We start from the raw sequence: 23217 nt of genomic DNA, 5'->3' as shown, positions 1-23217 counted from the left end.
TTGACCGTCTGAATTAACGCCTTTGACTGACGAAATTGGGATTTCAGATACAAAATGGTAGTTCGTGGGATCGAGTGGTACAGTTGGTAGTTTATGAGAAAAAAGTAAAAATGTATTGTAGTTATTCGAGGAAAAAGGTAATTACCCATTTGTTTGACTCTTATTATAAAATTGATAATTATTAAAGTGAATTACTTGACATTTAGCGGATTGGAGAAGACCATTTTCTTTCTAATTTTTGAAAGAGTGATAAAAATTAGAGAGAATGTTGGGGGCACTCTAAAAGTTACTCCCACGACCATGCTCCATGACGTGGCAATGTCATGTGAGGCTGCCACATCAGGGAAAAAAGAAAAGAAAAAAAATTCATATCCAAAACATAAGTTGGCGTGTCTTTCTGCATTTTCCCTTACGAAAGAATGGACATGACTACTTAGTGTGCATCATAAATGTTGCAAACAAATTGTCTGAAGGAAGAAATTTTGAACCAAGAAGATGAACCAAAATTCAAATTGGCTTTTCTTTCGACTTCAAATAATTTGGGCAAACAACCCAAATATGTCCAAAACTAAAATAGTATCCTTCTTTTTCTTGTCCCTACCGTTTCTCGTAACATGAGAATGTACAATAAAGGATCGAGAAGTATCTATAGCAAGAGGGTCAAAATAGTCTAAATAGAGTGAACCAACTCTAATACCAATTGAAAGAACACATATGATATTGATTTTAAATCCTGAGATAATTGTGTACTCAAATGTGAAATGGAGGTTGTTTCGATACATCTATAGATGAGACCCTTATTGCGGTCAACATTCCCCATGTGTTGGGTAATCACATGTATCATTGTGAAAAAACTTTTATCAATAAGGAATCCAAGTCATTTTTCTTAAAAACGATAAGAAATTTTTCTTCGAGATAAATTTTAAGGATTGAATTATTCTCAGTCTCTGGGCATACAATTTTGGTTGGACAAATCAAATAATATACATGTGATAAGGCTTTTACAAGTACGAGAATAATAATAAAATCAATGACTCAAGGACAAAGAGGTAGAGAATTAAGTAGTAGTATCTTTGACTTTAATTCTACAACGGAAGATTTTATGTAGGAATCAAAAGTCAATATTAAGTAAGTCAAAAGAATTAATTATTTTAATAAAAAATATATATAAACTAGAGTGCAATTACAATTGTTTAGTAGAATCAATTGTAATTAAATAGTGACTTTGGAAATTCAGGACTATTTGGAACTAGTTTTTTTTTATTATTTTTGTTTATTTATTTTTTCCTTTAGGTCCCTCACCAAGTTTATGTAATTTAATCAAGTCAGGCTTTCTTATTTATTGGGCTACATTTTCTAATTTATTAAAACATGAATTAGAGAGAAACTGTGCAAAAGATTCATCAATGAGAGATTGGGCTTGAGATAGAAACCAATGTAAAACATGAAATGGACATAACATACTATAACTTCAAGATCTTAACTATCATGAATTTCACAATAAATTGATAAAAGAAAACATACCAGAATCCATTGCTTCTTTAATTCTTCTTTAAAAGCCTAAACACCAGAAATCGGTTTCTCTCGCTTGACCCACTTAAGGTACACGAAGATGATGGAAATTGCGTACATTTATAGGGTAGAGAGAGGACCGGTTTCCTTTATTCCTTTATAACTCAACTTCCCATCAAAGTAAGAGTTAATTCAATAGGAAACCACTTCTCTTAATTAATTAACCAACAGTTTATTAAGGATTAGGATTAAATAATCTCATAACTTAAGGAGTCCAATAAATACTCATATGTGCCATGTCATGTGGGACATTAAATTCTTACATTCTCCCACTTGGCCCATATGACTAACATTGTTTTAGACTCAATGAGGTTAACATTAAGTGCGCAAAAAATCTAATCCATCCTTACTTTAATTTGGTCATCATAAATACCACAATCAAACAACCTACTAGTGTGAGTCATGGCGGTTGTACATCAAAAGGCGACATAGTCCCTTCCATGTACCACAACACTAGCAACCTGTTCAATCATGGTTCATAAATGAGAAGTGTCTAAAAATGGTCCACAAAAAATGTCTTTTTTCAAAGACTATCCCTGTTGTTATTCATCCAATCTTATATGTACGTACAAAATGGAAAACAGGAAAATCAGAAACATATTTAATGAGATCTCAAAAATGTCTAATAACATAAACAAACATTATGCAATCCATAAACATTATGGGCACAACGGGTTACAATTAAGACCCATTCTATTAACGTGTTCCTTAAATGTCTTTGGTGGTAACCCTTTTGTTAATGGATCTGCAATCATGAGCTCTGTATTAATATGTTCTATAGACACTCTTTGTTTCTGAACTTCCTCCTTAACGACAAAATATTTAATCTCCATATGTTTAGCACCATTAGAATATCTGTCGTTCCTGGAGAAAAACACAGCTGCAGAATTATCACAATAAATTTTCAGCGGCTTAGCAATAGTGTCGACAATTCCAAGTCCTGAAATAAAGTTCCGCAACCATAAGCCATGAATAGTGGCCTCAAAGCATGCCACAAATTCAGCTTCCATTGTGGATGAAGCAATGATGGTCTGTTTTGCACTTTTCCATGAGATTGCTCCTCCAGCTAACAAAAATAGATAACCAAAAGTTGATTTTCTACTATCAACACATCCGGCAAAGTCTGAATCGGAGTAGCCAATCACCTCTAAGTGATTAGACCTCTTAAAAGTGAGCATGTAATCTTTTGTTCCTCGTAAGTACCTCATCACTTTCTTTGCAGCTTTCCAATGATCCATTCCAGGATTGCTTTGGTATCTGCCCAGCATACCAACTGCAAAACTAATGTCTGGCCTAGTGCATGTCTGTGCATACATCAAGCTTCCTACCGCTAAAGCATAAGGAATTCTTTCCATTTGTTTACGTTCCCATTCATTCTGTGGACATTGCATGAGACTAAACTTATCTCCTTTTTGAATTGGAGCAACACTAACTGAACAGTTCTCCATGCCAAATCTCTCTAAAACTCTTTCAATATATTGTTTTTGAGACAACCCTAACAATCCACGTGATCAATCTCGGAATATTTCTATTCCTATCACATAGGTTGCCTCACCCATATCTTTCATTTCAAAGTTCTTAGAGAGAAATTCCTTGGTTTCATGCAATAAACCAAGATCACTACTAGCAAGCAATATGTCGTCAACATATAGAATTAGGAACATAAACTTGCTCCCACTAACCTTCAAGTATATACACCAATCAACAGTGTTTTCCTTAAAACCGAAGGAAGTAATGGTATCATTGAACTTAAGATACCATTGTCTGGAAGCTTGTTTAAGTCCATATATTGACTTATTTAATTTGCAAACCATGTGCTCTTTTTCCTTTATTAAGAAACCTTCAGGTTGGTCCATATAGACTTCCTCCTCTAAACTCCCATTCAAAAATGCAGTTTTTACATCCATTTGATGCAACTCTAAATCATAATGAGCTACCAAAGCCATAATGATTCTAAGTGAGTCCTTCTTAGACACAGGAGAGAATGTCTCCTTATAATCAATGCCTCCTTTCTGAGTAAAACCTTTGGCCACAAGCCTGGCTTTATATCGTTCAATATTGGCATGTGAGTCGCACTTGGTCTTGAAGACCCATTTACACCCGACTGTCTTAAATCCTTCAGGCAATTCAACGAGATCCCAGACTTTATTTTGGTCCATTGATTTCAACTCATCATTCATGGCATCAATCCATTTAACAGAATCATTACTTTCAATGGCTTGTGAAAATGAAACCGGATCCTTACTTGTCCCTATATCAAAATCAGATTCTTGTAAATAAACAACATAATCACCTGAAATAGCGGATCTTCGTTCTCTTTGAGACCTTCTTAATGCTATTCCTTGTGATTCTTCTATAATTGGTTCATTGGTGATAATCTCATCATGGAGTGATTGATCAATAACTTCTTGTTCAACATTGTCAAATGATTGTACAACTGTAGGAACAACAGCTTCTTTAGAAGTTATGGGTAGTGGGACTTTTATCCTAACTTCTTGAATAACCACATTTTGTGATTTATCACTCCCACGGATTTCACCATTCTCAAGGAATCTGGCATTACCGGTTTCAACAATTTTCGTACTATGTGTAGGACAGTAAAACCTATACCCTTTGGATTTTTCTGGATAACCAATAAAGTAACCACTAATAGTTTTCAAATCCAATTTCTTTTCATGTGGATTGTAAATTCTAGCCTCCGTAGGACAACCCCAAACATGCAGGTGTCTTAAACTTGGTTTCCTTCCAGTCCATAGTTCAAAAGGAGTATTTGGAACTGCTTTAGAAGGGACTCTATTCAATAAATATATAGCGGTCTTAAGGGCTTCCATCCACAATGAAATGGGTAAAGAGGAATTACTTAACATACTCCTAACCATATCCATTAGAGTACAATTACGCCTTTCAGCTACTCCATTCTGCTGAGGTGTACCTGGCATAGTGTATTGTGCACAAATGCCACGCTTTTCAAGGAGTTTAGCAAATGGGCCAGGGCATTGACCCAATCCATCATACCTTCTATAATTCTGGCCACCTCTGTCTGATCTGACAACTTTCACTTTTCTATCTAATTGTCTTTCAACCTCAGTAATGTATACCTCTAAAGCAGTTACTACTTGAGATTTTTCATGCAATAAATAGATATAACAAAAAAGTGAAAAATCATCAATAAAGGTGATAAAATATTTTTCTCTACTAAAAGATGGTGAGTCAAAAGGTCCACAAATGTCTGTATGGACAATTTCAAGAAGTCCTCCACTTCTTGTAGCACCTTTCTTTGTGTGTTTGGTTTGTTTTCCCTTAATACAATCCACACACACACCAAAATCAGAAAAATCTAGATTCGGAAGAATCTCATCTTTTACTAATCTTTCTAATCTTTCTCTGGATATATGACCCAATCTTTTGTGCCACAAGATGGAAGAATTTTCATTAATCAGGCTACGTTTAGTTCCAACATTATGATGCAGAGTTAGAAGGCTTTCAGCAAAATGGCTATTAAGATTCAATTTATAAAGACCATCACATAGATTCCCTGAACCAACAAAAGAGGTGTTTTTAAATAAATTGAATCTTTTATTGCGGAATGTAAAGGAACAACCATCAAGATCAAGTTTAGATAAAGAAACCAAATTTCGAGAAATAGAAGGAACATAAAGAGTCTGAAACAAATCTAGATAACAACCAGTATCTAGAAACAAACGAAAGGTTCTGATGGCAACAACTTGAACTTTAACCCCATTTCCCATGACTATGAAATTTTCATTTGGGTTTAAATTCTGGATTGTAAGGAAGCCCTGCATCGAATTAGAAACATGAACAATAGAACCTGAGTCAATCCACCAAGTATTGGAAGGAACAATAGTAAGATTTGATTCGAAACATACGCAAGCTAAAGGCTTACCTTTCTTTTCGAACCATGCCTTACGTTTGAGGCAATCTTTCTGAACATGCCCAAACTTTCTGCAGAAATGGCACTTAACACTGTTTAGTCCCTTTTGATGAACCTCAATCACTTGAGGAGGTCCATTAACTTTAGGTGACTCTATCTTTTTGCCCTTCTTAGGCTTCTTCCACTTCTTTTTGGCTCCATGACTTACAAGATGAACAGAATGATATCCTTGTTGCTTAAGCCTTGCCTCTTCTTGAACAAGCATACTGGCCAATTCATTTACATTCCACTTATCTTTAATAGTGTTGTAATGAATTTAAAATGGCCCATATTGAGAAGGCAAGGAATTCAAGATAAATTGTACAAGAAAAAATTCATCCACATTCATCCCAAGAGCCTTTAATTTAGCAGCTCGATTTGTCATTTCAAGGATATGCTCATGCATCCCACGTGTACCATCAAATTTCATGGTGGTAAGTTCAGCCATCAATGTCCCAGCAAGAGACTTGTCAGCTGAATGGAAACGTTCTTCCACAGTTGTAAAGAATTCTTTAGCACTATCACATTTAGGAAGTGTTGACTTAATATTATTCGCTATGCTCATTCGCATAAACATAATGCTCAATCTATTCGATCTTTCCCAAGACATGTATAATGCCTCTTCTTCTGCACTGCTTGAATCAGTAATAACAGGCGGTTTCTCAGTCCGGAGTGCCAAATCAAGATCCAGAACACCAAGGTGAAACTGAACTTGTTCAGACCAGTCAGAGAAATTTGTTCCATTAAGAATCGGAACAGATAAAGCATGAGAATGTAGAGAAATAGGAACTGACACTGCAATAAAATAAATGCTCACTATATTAATGCTATGAGTTATCAAAAATAAAATAATATTTTAAGTAGTACTACCGCAATTCACCTTTGGGTGGAAATTACAATATACTAAAAATATATATATGACCATTATGGTGATTCCCTTTCACCTATAGGAATAATTAATAATGCATCCGTAATTCGATAGGTCCGTTACCTTTGGGTATCCGGTTCCAACTCTCAATTAAGGATGCACATTAATTATCCCATCTTAGTTTATCAATCACTTGAAAGGTGGTGCACCTTTGGGCCTATCCAAAATATTCATGTGATTAGAAAAACCGTCAAAAATTTGCAATGCCATTATCTTAATACCTGGGATATGGGTATTAAGTTTCTAACATACGACTTGAAATCTATGTATCCTTTTAGTCGGGTCACTTTGGTGATCACCAAACTATTTCATAATATAGATCTCAATTCGAAATAATGACAATGCAAACCGAATAGTCATAATATGCCTTTTTAACATTGATTTACATAAATATTCATGTTTATAGATAACAAAAGTAATACATGAAATAAAATAATCAATCTCTTAAAGACAACATTTACTGTCATAATATTAATTTAATTCTTTAAAGCAGCAGTAAATTTGGAGCAATGAATTTTGCGAATAGCAAATATATAAAATTTTTCCATCTGTCAATATTTATAATTTGCACTAAATGATATTTCTAAACTGTGCACTAAGAGTTTTGCATAATAAAAGAAAGAACTCGATTAATCATATAGAAATAAAGACATGCATGTGTACACAATAAACATTGATAAGGTTTATCGTTCATACGTACACAATAAAGACTAAACTAGCCTTTATTGCACATAACATCCACGACTTCATGCTTTTAATGGTGCGTATGTTTTGTAATTATGCACTTTATGCCAAACTCATAATCATATATGCCAAACACGTACCAAAATGACTTCTGAATATATTAGCAAAGTGACATAAACCGTAATAGCAAAATATTTATTTTATACCATAATAATACAAACAATTAATAGCAAGTGCAATTCGTGTAGTAGGGTCCCAATTCTTTATTGTCCACGCAATAACTCTTTTAGAAATTATAACCTAAAAGAGATCACCAATATACCTATATGTTGGGATGTTTCATGAAGAGTATCATTAATCAGTCACATGTCATAAATCATAATTACGAAACAGATGTACATGACATGCATAAATAAAGATAGATTCCAAATTCAATGTACTATAATTACAGAAACCTCAATTTAGCATCTAGTCGTTTTAGTTTTGCATACACAAGTGACAAATACAAAAACATCACATTGGCATATGCAAAAATAAATTACGATAGATACGGATTTAATTAAGAGGTTAACTATTAATATTTAACATATTTCTTAATGGAAAATCATGAAAGTTACAACTAAGGCTCTGATACCACATGTAAAACATGAAATGGACATAACACACTATAACTTCAAGATCTTAACTATCATGAATTTCACAATAAATTGATAAAAGAAAACATACCAGAATCCATTGCTTCTTTAATTCTTCTTTAAAAGCCTAAATACCAGAAATCGGTTTCTCTCGCTTGACCCACTTAAGGTACACGAAGATGATGGAAATTGCGTACATTTATAGGGTAGAGAGAGGACCGGTTTCCTTTATTCCTTTATAACTCAACTTCCCATCAAAGTAAGAGTTAATTCAATAGGAAACCACTTCTCTTAATTAATTAACCAACAGTTTATTAAGGATTAGGATTAAATAATCTCATAACTTAAGGAGTCCAATAAATACTCATATGTGCCATGTCATGTGGGACATTAAATTCTTACAACCAAGCCTAGAACATAGCATATGATGCATGAGCTATAACGCCCCAGTGAAATCAATTAACTAGAATTGACTTGATGGTTCGCCTCCTAGCCCTATTTCGTGAGGAACAAGACTTAGGGATCTCATCCTCTTGGAAGAAAGACTGCAGTGGAAGACTTTTGATTGAGGGACAAAGATAACTATAATTTAAATCCACAATCATAATAACCAGAATGAAACTTAAAGCATCATAACTGTAATACTCTGACAAATCACCATTTTTTTAAAAGAGTTAAAGATTTCTTACTTAGCTAGTTAACAATTCCTTAAAACAAAGCCTTAAACCAAGTGACATAAACCTTCTTTAAATAACCCAAGTCCCTTAAGACTTTTTAGAAGCAAAAACCCCAAAAACACCCTCACTGGCCGAACACTCGCCCCGGGACCACACGAGCACTCGCCTAGGGACCACACGAGGGCTCGCCTAACCACCCCTTACCCCTTGGACAAAACACAATTATACACCTGAGCATTTTTAACCTGTTGTGAACAGGACACAAGCGCTCGATGCTACAATACACTAGCACTCGCTAACGAGACTTCAGACTATTGGACAATACCCAATCATATGCCTGAAAAGAATTTTTAACCCCTTGTAAACAGTACACGAGCGCTCACTCAATAGTACATGATCACTTGCTGTCAACTCTGAAAAGCAATTTTAACTCATTCTTCACTTTTCAAACCCAAAGCACGCCTCCACCCTCTATATAAACCTTGCTATTCCCTTAGCCACCTTCCACCTCAGAAAACCTAACCCTAGTGCGAGGAGAAGCTTGGAGAAAGAAAAGAGGAAGTTTGATGCCTTGGTACCTTCTAAGGTGATTTCTTGACCCTTCCTTTATGCCCTTTTTAATTGTTGTTACTGATTTCCTAGTGTTATAAGTTTTAAAGATGCTATGACAAGCTCTTATACCCATCTTTTTAACAAAACCAATAAATGTTTTCAAAAGGATTTTAAACACCTCTTTGATTTTTTGTGCTGTGTTTTCTTGTAGTATAAGTGCTTATCTTGTGATAGAAGCCTAGGACACATTTTTGGGGGCTCTTGGCCGAGCCTTACCCTCTGGCTGAACGCTCGCCCTAGGGAGTGAGCGCTCGCTGATAAGTGCTAAAATATTCATATTTTAGCCCTTTAATTTATGTTTGTTAATTTCTTAGTTTTGTTGTTTTGTGTTATTTTATTTTCTTTTTGTGTTTTCTGTATTTTTTGTAGGTCATGGAAGAAAAAGAAGCATTCCTGGAGTGTTCGAGCATTAAAGGACAAAATTGGGGAAAAAAGCTAGAAGTTTTGAATCAAGCGCAAGCATTCATATAGTGCGATCGATCCCAACAACAAGGATCAATCACAAGTGTGCAATCGAGTGCACTATCCATATGATTGAGCGCACTCGTGCGCTAGAGAAAAGTCAGATTGCGGCCAAGACTCCTTTTACTTCCAAAATAGGGTTTTCCAAGTCCTTGTTGTACAAGGACTTAACCCTACGATTTTTTAGGGTTTCTAGGGTTTTCCTAAGCCTATAAATAGACCTCTAAGCCTCACAATTATATACACAACTTCAAGGAGAGGAATAGGATGCTACTTCAATGAGTGTTTTCCCATTTCTTCTTTCCCTTTTCTTTTCCTTTTATTTTAACTATGCGTAACTAACTTTTTAGTTAGGGGCTAAATTGAAGCCCTAATCATGTCTTTTTAAGATTTCAATATTGGCGTCTTTGCTACAATCATATTTTGATATATTTAAATTGATTATTTCCTACTTAATTGAATTCCTCATATGAATGTGCCTGATCAACATATGTATGTGGTATGGATTAGTTAGTTAAGTCAATTTGGATGATCGAGTCATGGGCTTAATAGAGTGACAAAAGATACCTTTGCGGGTTCTTGCAGTAATCAACATGGGAAACCGAGAGTATATACCCATGCCCTAGGCCTTATCTGTTTGTCGATTTCTACAGATTTATGTTTTTTTAAAGAACAACTTAGTATACACCCATGCTAAATCCTTTGAGAAAGAAAAGAGTTAGAGTATACACCCATGCATAATTTGTTGCTTAGGAAAATCAATAGCTTAAGGAGTATACACCCATGCCCTTAAGTTGACAAACATTAAATATATTGGTATGATTGGTACATTGGCATATTGTTATCTTAATTAGTCTGATTCATGGTGGATATCGAATCCCTAATGCTTTCATTTACCTTTATCTCTTTTCATAATATCAATTTCGTGACAAAATTGGTATTTAATTTAGAAAATCAATTCTAAGCAAAATCAACAATCCTCGTAGGAATGATCTCATATTTGCCGCACTATAGTATCGTTTGATCTTGTGCACTTGAGAATTAAAACGTACCAATTGTTCGCCTATTAATTTAGGTCGGTATTTGGCACAACAAGTTTTTGGCACCATTGCCTGGATTGTTTAAAGTTGTTTAGAATTATTTTCCTTAGTTAATTTTATTTCTATTTTAATTCTTTTTTTGGCAGTTTCTGTTCTGTTCTCCGAAGGTGCGCTCGAGCGCCCATTCCATGGGGATCAAGTGCACCAGTGCGATCGATCGCACATCCGGACAGCAGCACATAAACTATTTTAATTAAGGATCTGATTTTTTTTTCTTTTCATGCAGGGTGGTCATTTGAGTCTGCATCTTCATAAGTTTTATTTTTAATTTTGTTTTTATTTCCCTTTTAATTTTAACTTCCTTTTGTTATTTTATTTTTGTTTTCACACATGTTGCGAGACATTTCAACTCCCCATGGGCCATGTTCATATTGCCATAATCCTTATCACCATGTTAGAGATTGTCCTTCAACAAGACAATTTTCTAACTATTCTTATGGGCATATGAACACATCATTCTCTAAACCGGGGGAAGACAGCTATTTTGACTCATATAACCCATCATGGAGCCAATATTCTAATCTCTCGTGGCAAGCTCAACCTCCTGAAAATCATGCTCCACAATTTCATGAATTGCACCATCAATCATATCAGCAGTTCTATGGTGAATCATATTCTTGGCTAATTGACAGTACGACCAAGAGGCAACTGCTGCAATTCTTAGAAGCTCACGAAGAGGAGCCATCTCCCATCAATTGGCCTCAACAATACCAAGAGCAACAGCAGTATCAGGCCGAGCCACCTCCTCCTAAGATCTCTGAAGAGTTATTAGATAAGATTAGAGTGTTGACCAATAGTACACGGCAAATAATTGTGACAATGAAGGCCCACCCCAAACAAGAAGCTGATATCCTCCAAGAAGAAGAAGAAGAGCTCCAAAGTCAGTCGGTGACCACTCCTCATGGATATATGGAAGAAGAAAGTATTTTCTATCATGAAGAGAAGCCATCTCCACAGTTCTATGGTCAATTATATTCTTGTCTTAGTCCCAGTCTGCGGCAATCCATTTTCAAGATAGTAGCTCATGAAGAGGAGCCATCTCCAATCGATTGGCCTCAACAATACCAAGAAGAAGATTGCCAAAGTCAGTTGGTGGCCAATCCTAAAGGGCACTACATGGAGGATGAGTGTACCTACTATCATAAGTAAGCTATCACATTTAGGAGCGAAGAAGTGGTTGAAATTAAAGAGGAAGAGAGGAAGGAGAGCAAATTGAGGTTCCACAAGAACCACATCGAGAAAAAGAAGAAAGCATTGAGAATTCTTCAACATCAACTCTTATTCCCAAAGTACCAAGAGTCTAGGAGAGAAGTCTGTTAGAGCCACCAAATGAGCAAATTGAGGACATCATGATAGAAAAGCTCCCTGAGTATTCTTCATATTTTATTCTAGTTCATGATTCCCTTCCGGATGAGAAACTGTTTGAGAAAACTCAGAGTGGTCCACCCCGATCTATAGAAAATTGGAATTACTTTTCTGTAGGAAAAATTCATTCTCTTTGGTCCAAGAGAAGAAAAGACTGGTGCTTTAAGTTTAAACTTAAAGGTCAAAAAGCACTGAGCACTTCAATGATGAGGATTCCGTTGGCTTGGTAGATCCCCTATATTTTGACTAAATGAGTTAGCTCCACAGGTTCGAGCGCAAGCCCTATTCACTCAAATCCTATTTCAAGCCGAGATTCATGATCTCCATCCATGTTTTATCTTTTCCATTGTTGTTTCATGTTCATTCTTTGATTATATTTTTACAGAAATGTGTTACACTTGATTGATATTTGGTTGGAGTATCATTTATCTGTTTAATTTTACTGTGTTTTTAATTTTTAGTTGTTTTACGTTTTCCTTTAGTTATTAGTTGAATTTTGTTTTTATTTAATATGTTGTTTTCCTCACCTGTTGAGTTGTTGTTTCTGTTCTATAAGTGCGATCGAGCGCACCCAGTTGCGCACTCGAGTGCATTATCAACGTACACCCCTGCACGCACGAGCGCAACACCATTACACACACTCTTGCACGAGTATGATCGAGCGCACTCGACCAGAGGCTCACATGACCTGTTTTTAAGCTACACCTTCCCTTCCCCCTTCACCTTCTCCCATGCGACGTGATACACTACCATTGCCCCATTTTTCTCTGTTTTTGACAAACACAACCTGTGGCCATGGATTTTGCCTTGTCTTCTGTGTTAGGTTTGTTATTTTTGTAAGGGCTTGAGCTTTTATTTTACGGTGGTTTGGCATCACTCATTCCGGAAGCTGCACACTAGGTGTTTGATGAAAGTTCTTAACCAACTTGCAAGATACCTAGAAATCGGGCATCATCATCTCAAGCTTCCAAGGCCAAGGTCACTTCATCCCAGCCCACTTTTCAGCAGAGGGAGCTCATTTTGGGGACTTTGATGACTTCACAAATTTTGAAGCTACTCAATAGGAAGTCGAAGAATTCAAAAGTCGTGGGTTGAAAAGGTTATTCAAGCCAGTCACCTCATGGGATAAGTGTGCTTGCATCTTCTTTGGGACAGCAATGAGAGGAGTACAATAGTCTGGCTGAAGACATTAAACTTAGCGCTCATGGGAGGCACCCTATAGCATATCCTTTTTATTTCTTTGTTTGTTTCTTTTTATTTTATTTTTCATTTTATTTTGTTTTTCAGGGACAAGTGTGCTTGCATTCAAGTTTGGGGGTGTGCTACGAGCCATACTTGTCCAGCTAGTTTTCCCATCTCCTGGGTAAGTTCTTTCCATGTTATACACACATTGGGGACAATGTGTAATTTAAGTTTGGGGGTATGGGAGATACATGTACACACACTTTGTCCCATTTTTGAAAAAAAAAAAAAAAAATGCTTGTTCATGTCTTGTCTTAAAATTTTGGTTGATCTGAAATCATTGTGATTTGATTTTCATTGGTGAGCTTAAAATTTTGAATACATGATCTGATGATAGAATTTTTTAAGTTTGGTTACTTTAGGCAATTGAGAATTCACATGTTTGATTTGATCTAACACAAGCACATTAGCACATAATTTGTGGGGTATGACATGTGAGTTTGATGTATATGTTTCCATGTCTTGGGTGAAACTGGATGACTTATTGGATGGACACTTTGGCATATTACACATATAAAAAATAATTAAAAAAAAAAAGAATAAATAATTGATCATTGATAAGTTTTTCACTAAGTAATTGGACCTATTGCCTCAGTAAGCATTGAGTGTTCACGTCAAAAGGTGAAAATTTTGATTTTGTTAAATTTATGGCTAGTTTAAGTTTGTACCCTTGTTGACTCGAGTTAGTAAGTTCTTCAGGTATCTTTACACCTAATGCCTTAGAACCATCTGATTTGGAAGTCATTGACTTAACACTCGCTATATAGGTCAATTAGAAAGCTTAGGGGAACTAAACATTGCAGAGCCTGATAAAAAAAATAATAAAATAATAAATAATAAAGAAAAGAAGAAGAAGAAAAGAAAAGAAAAATATGGCATTGTTTTTCATTCGGATGGGAATTTCAGTGAACTTTGAGATATTGAGACAATGCACTTTGGAATTACTTGTAAGCTTCATATTTTTGTGCTAATTCATTTTACACTGTTTCGAACTTGTGATGCTTAAAGCCTGCCTTTTGTAAGTAATTAGACTTTAAAATTTAAATTCATTGGGAAGATGGAGTTTATCTTTTTAAGCTTGCTAATGAATGAAAATCTTGATTTTGAGTGCCGCTTCAATTTTTGGATAGTATGAACTTTGCATAATGTTTGTGGGTAGTATTCCTGGAAAACTTTCACGAGACTTCACTCGTCCTCTAGGGAATGCCTAGGGGTTTAAAAGGCTTGTTGCATACACTAAATGCAATCATACATCCCACGAAAGAATGATTTATCTTTTTGTTTTCCATTTATTTTTTAGTTTCGTATTGCTAAGGGACTAGTAATATGAAAGTTTGGGGGTGTGATAAGTGATAAAATATTCATATTTTAGCCCCTTAATTTACATTTGTTAATCTCTTAGTTCTGTTCTTTTGTGTTATTTTATTTTCTTTTTGTGTTTTCTGTGTTTTTGAGGTCATGGAAGAAAAGGAAGCATTCCGGGAGAGTTCGAGCATCAAAGGACAAAATTGGGAAAAAAAAAGCTAGAAATTTTGGATCAAGCGCAAGCATTCAGATAGTGCGATCCATTGCACAAAGCCTAAGCTCGAGCACACTTGCGCTCGAGCGCCCGACAATCAGAATCAAGCACAGGTGTGCGATCGAGCGCACTCGTATGCTGGAGAAAAGTCAGATTACGGTCAAGACTCCTTTTACTTCCAAAATAGGGTCTTCCAAGTCCTTGTTGTACAAGGACTTAACCCTACAATTTTTTAGGGTTTCTAAGGTTTTCCTAAGTCTATAAATAGACCTCCAAGCCTCACAATTATATACACAACTTCAGGGAGAGGAATAGGACGCTACTTCAAGGTGTGTTTTCCAATTTCTTCTTTCCCTTTTCTTTTCCTTTTATTTTAATTATGTGTAACTAACTTTTTAGTTAGGGGCTAGATTGAAGCCCTAATCATGTCTTTTTAAGATTTTAATATTGGCGCCTTTGCTAAAATCATATTTTGATATATTTAAATTGATTATTTCCCGCTTAATTGAATTCCTCATATGAATGTGCCTGATCAACATATGCATCTGGCATGGATTAGTTATTTAATTCAATTTGGATGATCGAGTCTTAGGCTTAATAGAGTGACAGAAGATACCTTTGCGGGTTCTTGGGGTAATCAACATGAGGAACTTGGAGCATACACCCATGCCCTAGGCCTCATGTGTTTGTCGATTTCCACAGATTTATGCTTTCTTAAAAAACAACTTAGTATGCACCCATGCTAAATCCTTTGAGTTAGAGTATACACCCATGCCTAATTCGTTGCTCAGGGAGATCAATAGGTTAAGGAATATACACATATGTCATTAGGTTGACAAACATTAAATATACCGATATGATTAGCGCATTGGCATATTGTTATCTTAATTAGTCTGATTCGTGGTGGATATCGAATCCCTAACGCTTTCATTTATCTTTATCTCTTTTCATAATATCAATTTCGTGGCAAAATTGGTATTTAATTTAGAAAATCAATTCTAAGTAAAATCAACAATCCTCGTGGGAAAGATCTCGTATTTGTCGTACTACACTATCGTTTGATCTTATGCACTTGCGAGTTAAAACGTACCAATTATTCTCCTATTAATTCAGGTGGGTATTTTGCACAACACTCGCCCAGAGAGCAAGCCACCCGTCCCCCTAGCCCCATTGTGTGGTAAAAGCTTTTAGTAGCTCTTTTCATTAGATGGAACCACGTAGAGTTCTTTAATACTGCTTATAACGATGAGTCGTGTTTTGTTATAACAGGGATTCATGATGTCGGAGGAGTCGAGCGAGTGAACGAGGTAAGTAAACACTTACGAACTCTTTCCTTAAAAACGTGTAATATGTCAGCTAACTGAGCATGCGTATCATATAACCATGTCTACTATTTGTAATAACTTGGTAACTGCTTTAATAACTAGTTGATAAGATGCCTAGTATGACATGTTACACCGATACATGCGGTATAACGGCCATGGGCTTACTATGTAGACTTGATTCTATGGTCAAATGTGTGTGTTGTTATATAGGCCTTGGATCTAATGGTTGTTCCATGACCAGCACAGCCTTAACAGGTGGTCACTACAGGACGTATACCACTAGTAGCGTAGGCACCCGAGGTCGGACTCGGTTGGGTTACTAGTGTTATGGGCGGTAGCGTACAATGGCCAGGGCACTGGCATTGTATTACAGGTCCCTCAGAACAGAGCCAACCCTACTGAGAAGGGGTAATATCTCGGGTAGACCATATATAATAGTTATGACTTAAAAAAAACATTAGTTTTCTACATTAAAATACTTAGGTGATTGCCGCCGGGAGTACACCAACATTTATCAAACCAAAAAATATTTTCAAGGTGTATTAATGGAGACAACACCTCTTTTCAATGTTTATCAAAACTGCACGTTTATTTCTATTTAAAAATAATGAGCTCATGTCATACCCACTTGTGAGGTTTACTTACTAAGTCGTTAGACTTACGCAGTTATTACTCTTATAGGGAGCTTGTTCCTAGAACCCAAGAGTGGTATGGTTCCCACCACAGACTTTGCTTTAAGATCTTCATTCTGTTATCAGGTTTGCTTTATACTATTAGTTGCTCCATGTCTTTCAATTTGAGGATTATACTTGTCCCTGTAATGATTAATAGATTTCCCAGATTTATTTTACATTCGTATGCATTAACTCTAATTATGCCTAGAAGGGCGATTCCTCATTTAGCCACCAGTTGGTTAAATATTGGTAATGGCCAGTAACCCTGCTAGATTGGTCAAGGCCAATTTAGGGGCATTACAGTATGCTATCAGAGCATACGGTCTTGCCAACCATAGCGAACAATTTGAGAATAGGCCGCAATACCCTATGTATAAATCTTAAAAGACTAGAGTATAGGATAGACCTAGGTTCTCTATTATTGTTTGATTGAGGTGCGGACTAGAGTAACAGCCTTCTTGATTGTTTAGTATATAGGGTTGAACAAGATCGCCTGCTCTGCGTTACAGGCACTTGATCCTACTCTACACTCAAATGCGCAATGGATGTCGACGTTGGGCAACAGTTCGAGAATCGCCAGCTTAGTACGAGCCTTATGCACTAAGATACAAGCCTCACCCCATCAAACACAAGATTTCAACCCAGCCCTTTCGGAGGCTGAACCCTCTATCACAGGATCAAAATCATGTAAGGTAAGCACAAACAGACTCCAAGGGTGGCCAGAAAATGGAAAAGTGGAAGCATCGCAGCACATCAGCAGTACGGGATTTTCCACCTGTCCCCGAAAAATATAACTCCTACCTTAGCGCAGAAAGGAAGCAGGAGATGTACACACACCTGACTCAAATCGAAGACGAGTACGCCAAGATGGAGCAAGTAAAGATCCAACTACTGAAGGTAAAAGCCCCGCCAGCTGGGTCTTACCGATAGAAGGCCACTTTCCTCTCCAACATTGACAAGGACTATGAGGCATTTGTCAAGGACGAAGAAGACCCGTTAGAAGAATCGACCGGAGAGTGTTAGACTTAGAGGTTTGGTAACTTTTGACTAGATAGGTTGCTAGGCAATTAGACTACGCATTGTACTTAGCTGTACATTTTGTATTTGGAGCTCGTGTGTTGTGCAAAATGAATTTCGAAAAGAAAATGAATTTTACTCGTACCTCAAATTTCACAAATTCGATTTTCATGTCAATTTCAATCCCAACTATACTTGTTTTGATACCTCAATTATTTCAAGAAATTACCTTGTCTTGAACTGTTGGTTTCAAAAAAAAAAAAATTGGGCCTCGGGTAGAGCACTCGCCCAGAGCCCCACACGTTCCTCTTTAAAATGGATAAACGCTCATTTTAAACCCTATTCCTCTCCATTTTCTCTCAAGCCAAACACTTCTGCTCCAACCAAATGCTCATTTTAACCCTATTCCTCTCCATTTTCTTCATCTTTTTAACAAAGGTATGTGATTTTAACCATTTTGAACTCAAGATTTATAGTATTGTGATTTTAGGGTTTTTGAATTGGGATTTTCAATTTCTTGCATTTCATGGCATCTAGTTGGTTGGTTGTGTACTAGGATCATACTTTAGGGTAGGCCCTTGTGTTTGGAGCGTCATTTTCCCTTCAAATCACCACATATTCGGATTTGGGGATTTTTGTCCTAAATCTGAAATCCTTGTGTTATCTTTACCCCACCATGCAATTGATGCATGGATTGTGACCCAAATGCCCCTATGATGGCCCATGAACAAAGCCCACTCACTCCCTTGACCAATTTTGACCAACCCGAAACCCTAGCTTTTGGATTTGGGGGTTTTCGCCCTAAATTAAAAATTTTTGGTTTTTGTGGTCCTAACCTTATGGGCCAATTGAAGCCCAAACCCCTTAAAACCAAATTCCGAGGACAAAATTCTTTTAAGGAAGGGAGAGTGTAATACCTTGACAAATCACCATTTTTTTTTAAAAAAAGAGTTAAAGATTTCTTACTTAACCGGTTAATAATTCCTTAAAACAAAGCCTTAAACCAAGTGACCTAAACCTTCTTTAAATAACCCAAGCCCCTTAAGACTTTTTAGACGCAAAAACCCCAAAAACACCCTCACTAGCCGAACACTCACCCCGGGACCACACGAGCACTCGCTCTTGTCCTAGGTGCGAGCGCTCGCTCAAGGACAACACTAGCACTCGCCTAACCACCCTTTACCCCTTGGACAAAACTCAATCGTACACCTGAGCATTTTTAACCAGTTGTGAACTATACACGAGATCTCGCTGCTATAGTACGCGAGCACTTGTTGACCAATCTTCAGACTATTGGACAATACCTAATCGTACGCCTAAAAAGCATTTTTAACCCTTTGTAAACAGTACACGAGCACTCGCTCAATAGTACCCGAGTGCTCGTTTTTCAACTTTGAAAAGCAATTTTAACCCATTCTCCACTTTCCTGACCCAAAGCATGCCTCCACCCTCTATATAAACCTTTCTATTCGACCCTTAGCCACCTTCAACATCAAAAAACCTAACCGTAGTGTGAGGAGAAGCTTAGAGAAAGAAATGAGAAAGTTTGAAGCGTTGCTACCTTCTAAGGTGATTTCTTGACCCTTCCTTTGAGCCCTTTTTAATTGTTGTTACTGATTTCTTTTACAAGGTTTAAAGATGCTATGACAAGCTCTTATACCCATCTTTTTAACAAAACCAAGAAATGTTTTCAAAAGGGCTTTTAAACACCTATTTGATTTTTTGTGCTGTGTTTTCTTGTGGTATATATGTTTATTTTGAGCCTAGAAAAAGGAAAATGCCAACCCATATCCTTAGATAGAAGCCTAGAATGCATTTTTGGGAGTTCTTGGCCGAGCCTTTCCCTTTAGCCTAATGCTTGCCCTAGGGAGCGAGCACTCACCTAAAGAGTAGGCCACCCGTCCCCTTAGCCCCAATTGTGTGGTACAAGGTTTTAGCAACCCTTTTCGTTAGATGGAACCTCATACAGTTCGCTAGTACTGCTTATAATGATGAGTCGTGTTTCATTATAGTAAGGATTCATGATATCGAAGGACTCGAATGAGCGAACGAGTTAAGTAAACCCTTATGAACACTTTCCTTAAAAATGTGCGATATGCCAGCTGACTGAGCACGCATATGATATGAGCATGTCTACTTTTGTAATAACTTGGTAACTACTTTAATAATTGATTGATAAGATGCATTGTATGATATGGTGTACCGGTACGTATGGTAGGGCTGGCAAATCGGATAGCCCATAATGACCCACCACCCGTTTAGCATCAACTCGAACACGACCCGTTTAGCTAAACGGGTGGAAACCCCAAACCCAAACATGGCCTACTAAAATTGGTGGGTTACCGTGTCAACCCATTTAGCCCGTTATTTTTAGCGGGTCGTGTCAACCCGACATGACCCATTATTTGCCTACTAAAATTGGTGGGTTACCGTGTCAACCCATTTAGCCCGTTATTTTTAGCGGGTCGTGTCAACCCGACATGACCCAGTTAAAATAATGGGTCATAAATGGGTTGACACGACCCATTTAACTTAGTTACCCCTTTAACACGCTTTGACCCAAACTGTTTCTCCAGAAATATGATATAAGTCTAATATCATTGACATTCAATAATCAAATTAATCAATATCACTTATAATTAAACCCATAACACAAAATCACTTACCAATTAAGCAAATATAAAACCATATTAAGAGAAAGATTGTAAAAAAGAGCTAGCAAAATCAAAGTAAGAAACAAAACAAAAACAATATCCTACTATTACAAAACTTAAACAATATTCCATCATCACAAAACAGAAACAAAATCAAGTCAATGAAATTGACGAATGAGGCTCCACAAATATGCTCATTTTAAGGACTATTAAATATTAATAACTTGTGCTCTAGAAGAACTTGGAATGTCATATGAATTAATATCCGTTGTCAGAACCTCCTCTTCTTTGCATTCCAACTTCATTTGAGTGTGCTCTATATCAAATGATTAAGGGGAATTAATGTTATTATAGTTTAGTCAAAAAATAATAAGTAAATAAAGAAATTAAATATGCAAATAATTAATATTACCTTGCTCTCCAAATAACCAATCTCTAGGGCAAACTAGTGCCTCAACAATATCAGGTTTGAGTGAACTCCTATACTGATCAATCACACATCCACCAATATTAAAAGTAGATTCTAAAGCAACAATTGAAACAGGAATACTCAAAATATCACGAGCCATTGCAGCTACTTCAAGATAACGAAATTCATTTCCTTTCCACAATGAAAGGATGCCAAATGTTGCATTCTTATCCAAAGACCTAGGTTCATCCAAATAATGTTCTAATTGATTCTTTTGTTAATGAGCATCAACTCCACCAAATGCTAGATATTCCTACATGGAAAAAAAGAGAATATAAACATAAAATTACTAAGTGGTTAAGCATATTTTTGTGCAACTATCCACCTAAATTAATAGACGAATAATTGTACGTTTTACTCGCAAGTGCTCAAGATCAAAACGATAGTATAGAAAGCAAGTACGAGATCATTCCCACGAGTATTGCTATAATTATGCTTAAAAGAGAATTCCCTAAATTAATTAACTGAATTAAAATGAATTAAAAGATTGAATTCAAATAATAAGAATGAAAATGTAGGGTTTTGATATCCACCGCTAATCATACTCAAATAAAACAAAAAATATGCCAATGTTCCAATTACATCAAGATACCCAATGTTTGCCAACCTAAGGGCATGGTAGCTACTCCTTTAAGTTATTGATCTCCCTAAGCAACGAATTAGTCATAGTATCTATTCTAATTATTTTCTTTCTCAAAGGATTTAGCATGGTATCTACTAAGTTGTTCTTCAAGAAAGCATAAATGTATGGAAATCGACAAACACATGAAGCCTAGGGCATGGTATCTACTCCCGGTTCTCCATGTTGATCAATCCAAGAACCTATGAGGGGGTTCTTTTGTCACTCTATTAAGCCCAGGACTCAGTCATCCAAATTGAGTAAAATAACAAATCCATACCACAAGCACATTCATGTGAGGAATTAAATAACATAGGAAATAATCAAGTCAAGTATCCAAAATATAATTGTGGCAAAGGCGCCAATATTGAAATCCTAAAGAGACATGATTAGGGCTTCAATCGTGCCCTAACTAAAGTATTAGTTACACATAAATTGGATAAACATCATCCTCATACAAAAATAAGAAAATAATAGGGAAGAGAAGAAAAACCCAAAACTCTTCTTAATCTAGCTTCCAATTCTTCTCCCGGGTTTGTGTCTGCTTCTCCCCCTCTATTTGGATGAATAGAGGGTCTATTTATAGAGTTTGGAACAACTCTAGACATTCTTGTGCAGCCTAACAACTCAGAAATCGAGTTGGAGATGGATTCTAGACTTCAAAACTGTGCAAAACCGTGTCAAATCGTGTTCTCTACTGCCTAGCACACGACTGTGCTCGATAGCAAGATGGGGCACTCGATCGCATTATTGCGATCGATCCTAATGGTTTGGGAGCTCAAGCGCATGACTGGGCTTGATCCTGGCTGCTGATGCACTCGAGCCTAATTTGGCTTGCACTCGATCGCATTTCCTTCAGCTTTTCTCGAAAATGGCTTTTAAATGTGAAACTTGTCGGAAACGCTTGCTTTTCTTCAATATCCTAAAAATGCAAGAAAACACAAAAACAACACAAAACATCAACTAATAATAAAACTAAGAGATTAATATATGTGAATTAAGGGGCTAGAATGTGTAACATTCAGCACTTATCACGTATATATACTAAGTTACTAAGAGGATAAGAAACTAATGATATTCACCTTTTCCCAATCTAGTTCTTGGTAATGGTCTTGGGGCTGAACAACTGTGGAGCTTGAAGTTGTAGAATAAGTACTATACTCCATAAAAAGATGGCTTAATTTATCATGAACATTCACAAACTCTACAGATTCAATGGCTCCATAAATCTCGTATAGTAGTATATAGGGTGAAGCTTGTAACGAGAATCTAAGACGACTACTATGGCCAACACTACAACGAATTTTGACCAATATTTCTCAAATTTGGAGATCATTTGTGTTGCCATTAATCTCTTATTCTCATCTTCGCTCACAAGTTGTTCCTTCAAGTTCACATAAATCTTGGCAACTACAGGAAAGTATAAATTGGTTGTGGGATACTTGGTACCACAAAATTTACATGTAGCATGGTAAAAGTAAGCTGAGAAACTGCTGATATTATTCACCTTTTCCCACTCAAGTGCAGTAGGAAAATGCTTATAGCTTGAATCAGTCATCTCCAAATAACTAAAAACATGCCAATAGTGAATAGCACTCTCAAGCGTAAGATATGTAGAATTCCATCTGGTTGGCACATCTTGTCTTAACCTCTTTTTACTATCCAATGACATTTGATTCACAGTCTAGAGAAAATTTTGTTTTCTACCTTGTGATCCTCTAACATACTTCTC

At 36.4% G+C, this 23217-nt stretch overlaps 2 pseudogenes; both read right to left on the bottom strand.

The window, feature by feature from the left end:
• Positions 1–2231: 2231 nt before the first annotated feature.
• Positions 2232–3020, bottom strand: LOC148585769 (secreted RxLR effector protein 161 pseudogene; annotated as a pseudogene).
• A 2314-nt stretch (positions 3021–5334) lies between these two features.
• On the bottom strand, positions 5335–20966 carry LOC148585768 (uncharacterized; annotated as a pseudogene).
• Between the last annotated feature and the right edge of the window lie 2251 nt (positions 20967–23217).

The sequence above is a fragment of the Corylus avellana genome, chromosome 5 (assembly GCF_965113065.1).
Source record: "Corylus avellana chromosome 5, dhCorAvel1.hap1.2, whole genome shotgun sequence".
NCBI classification, from domain to species: domain Eukaryota; kingdom Viridiplantae; phylum Streptophyta; class Magnoliopsida; order Fagales; family Betulaceae; genus Corylus; species Corylus avellana.
Note: the sequence above shows the minus strand (reverse complement) of the source record. Positions and strands in the feature narration are given on the sequence as shown.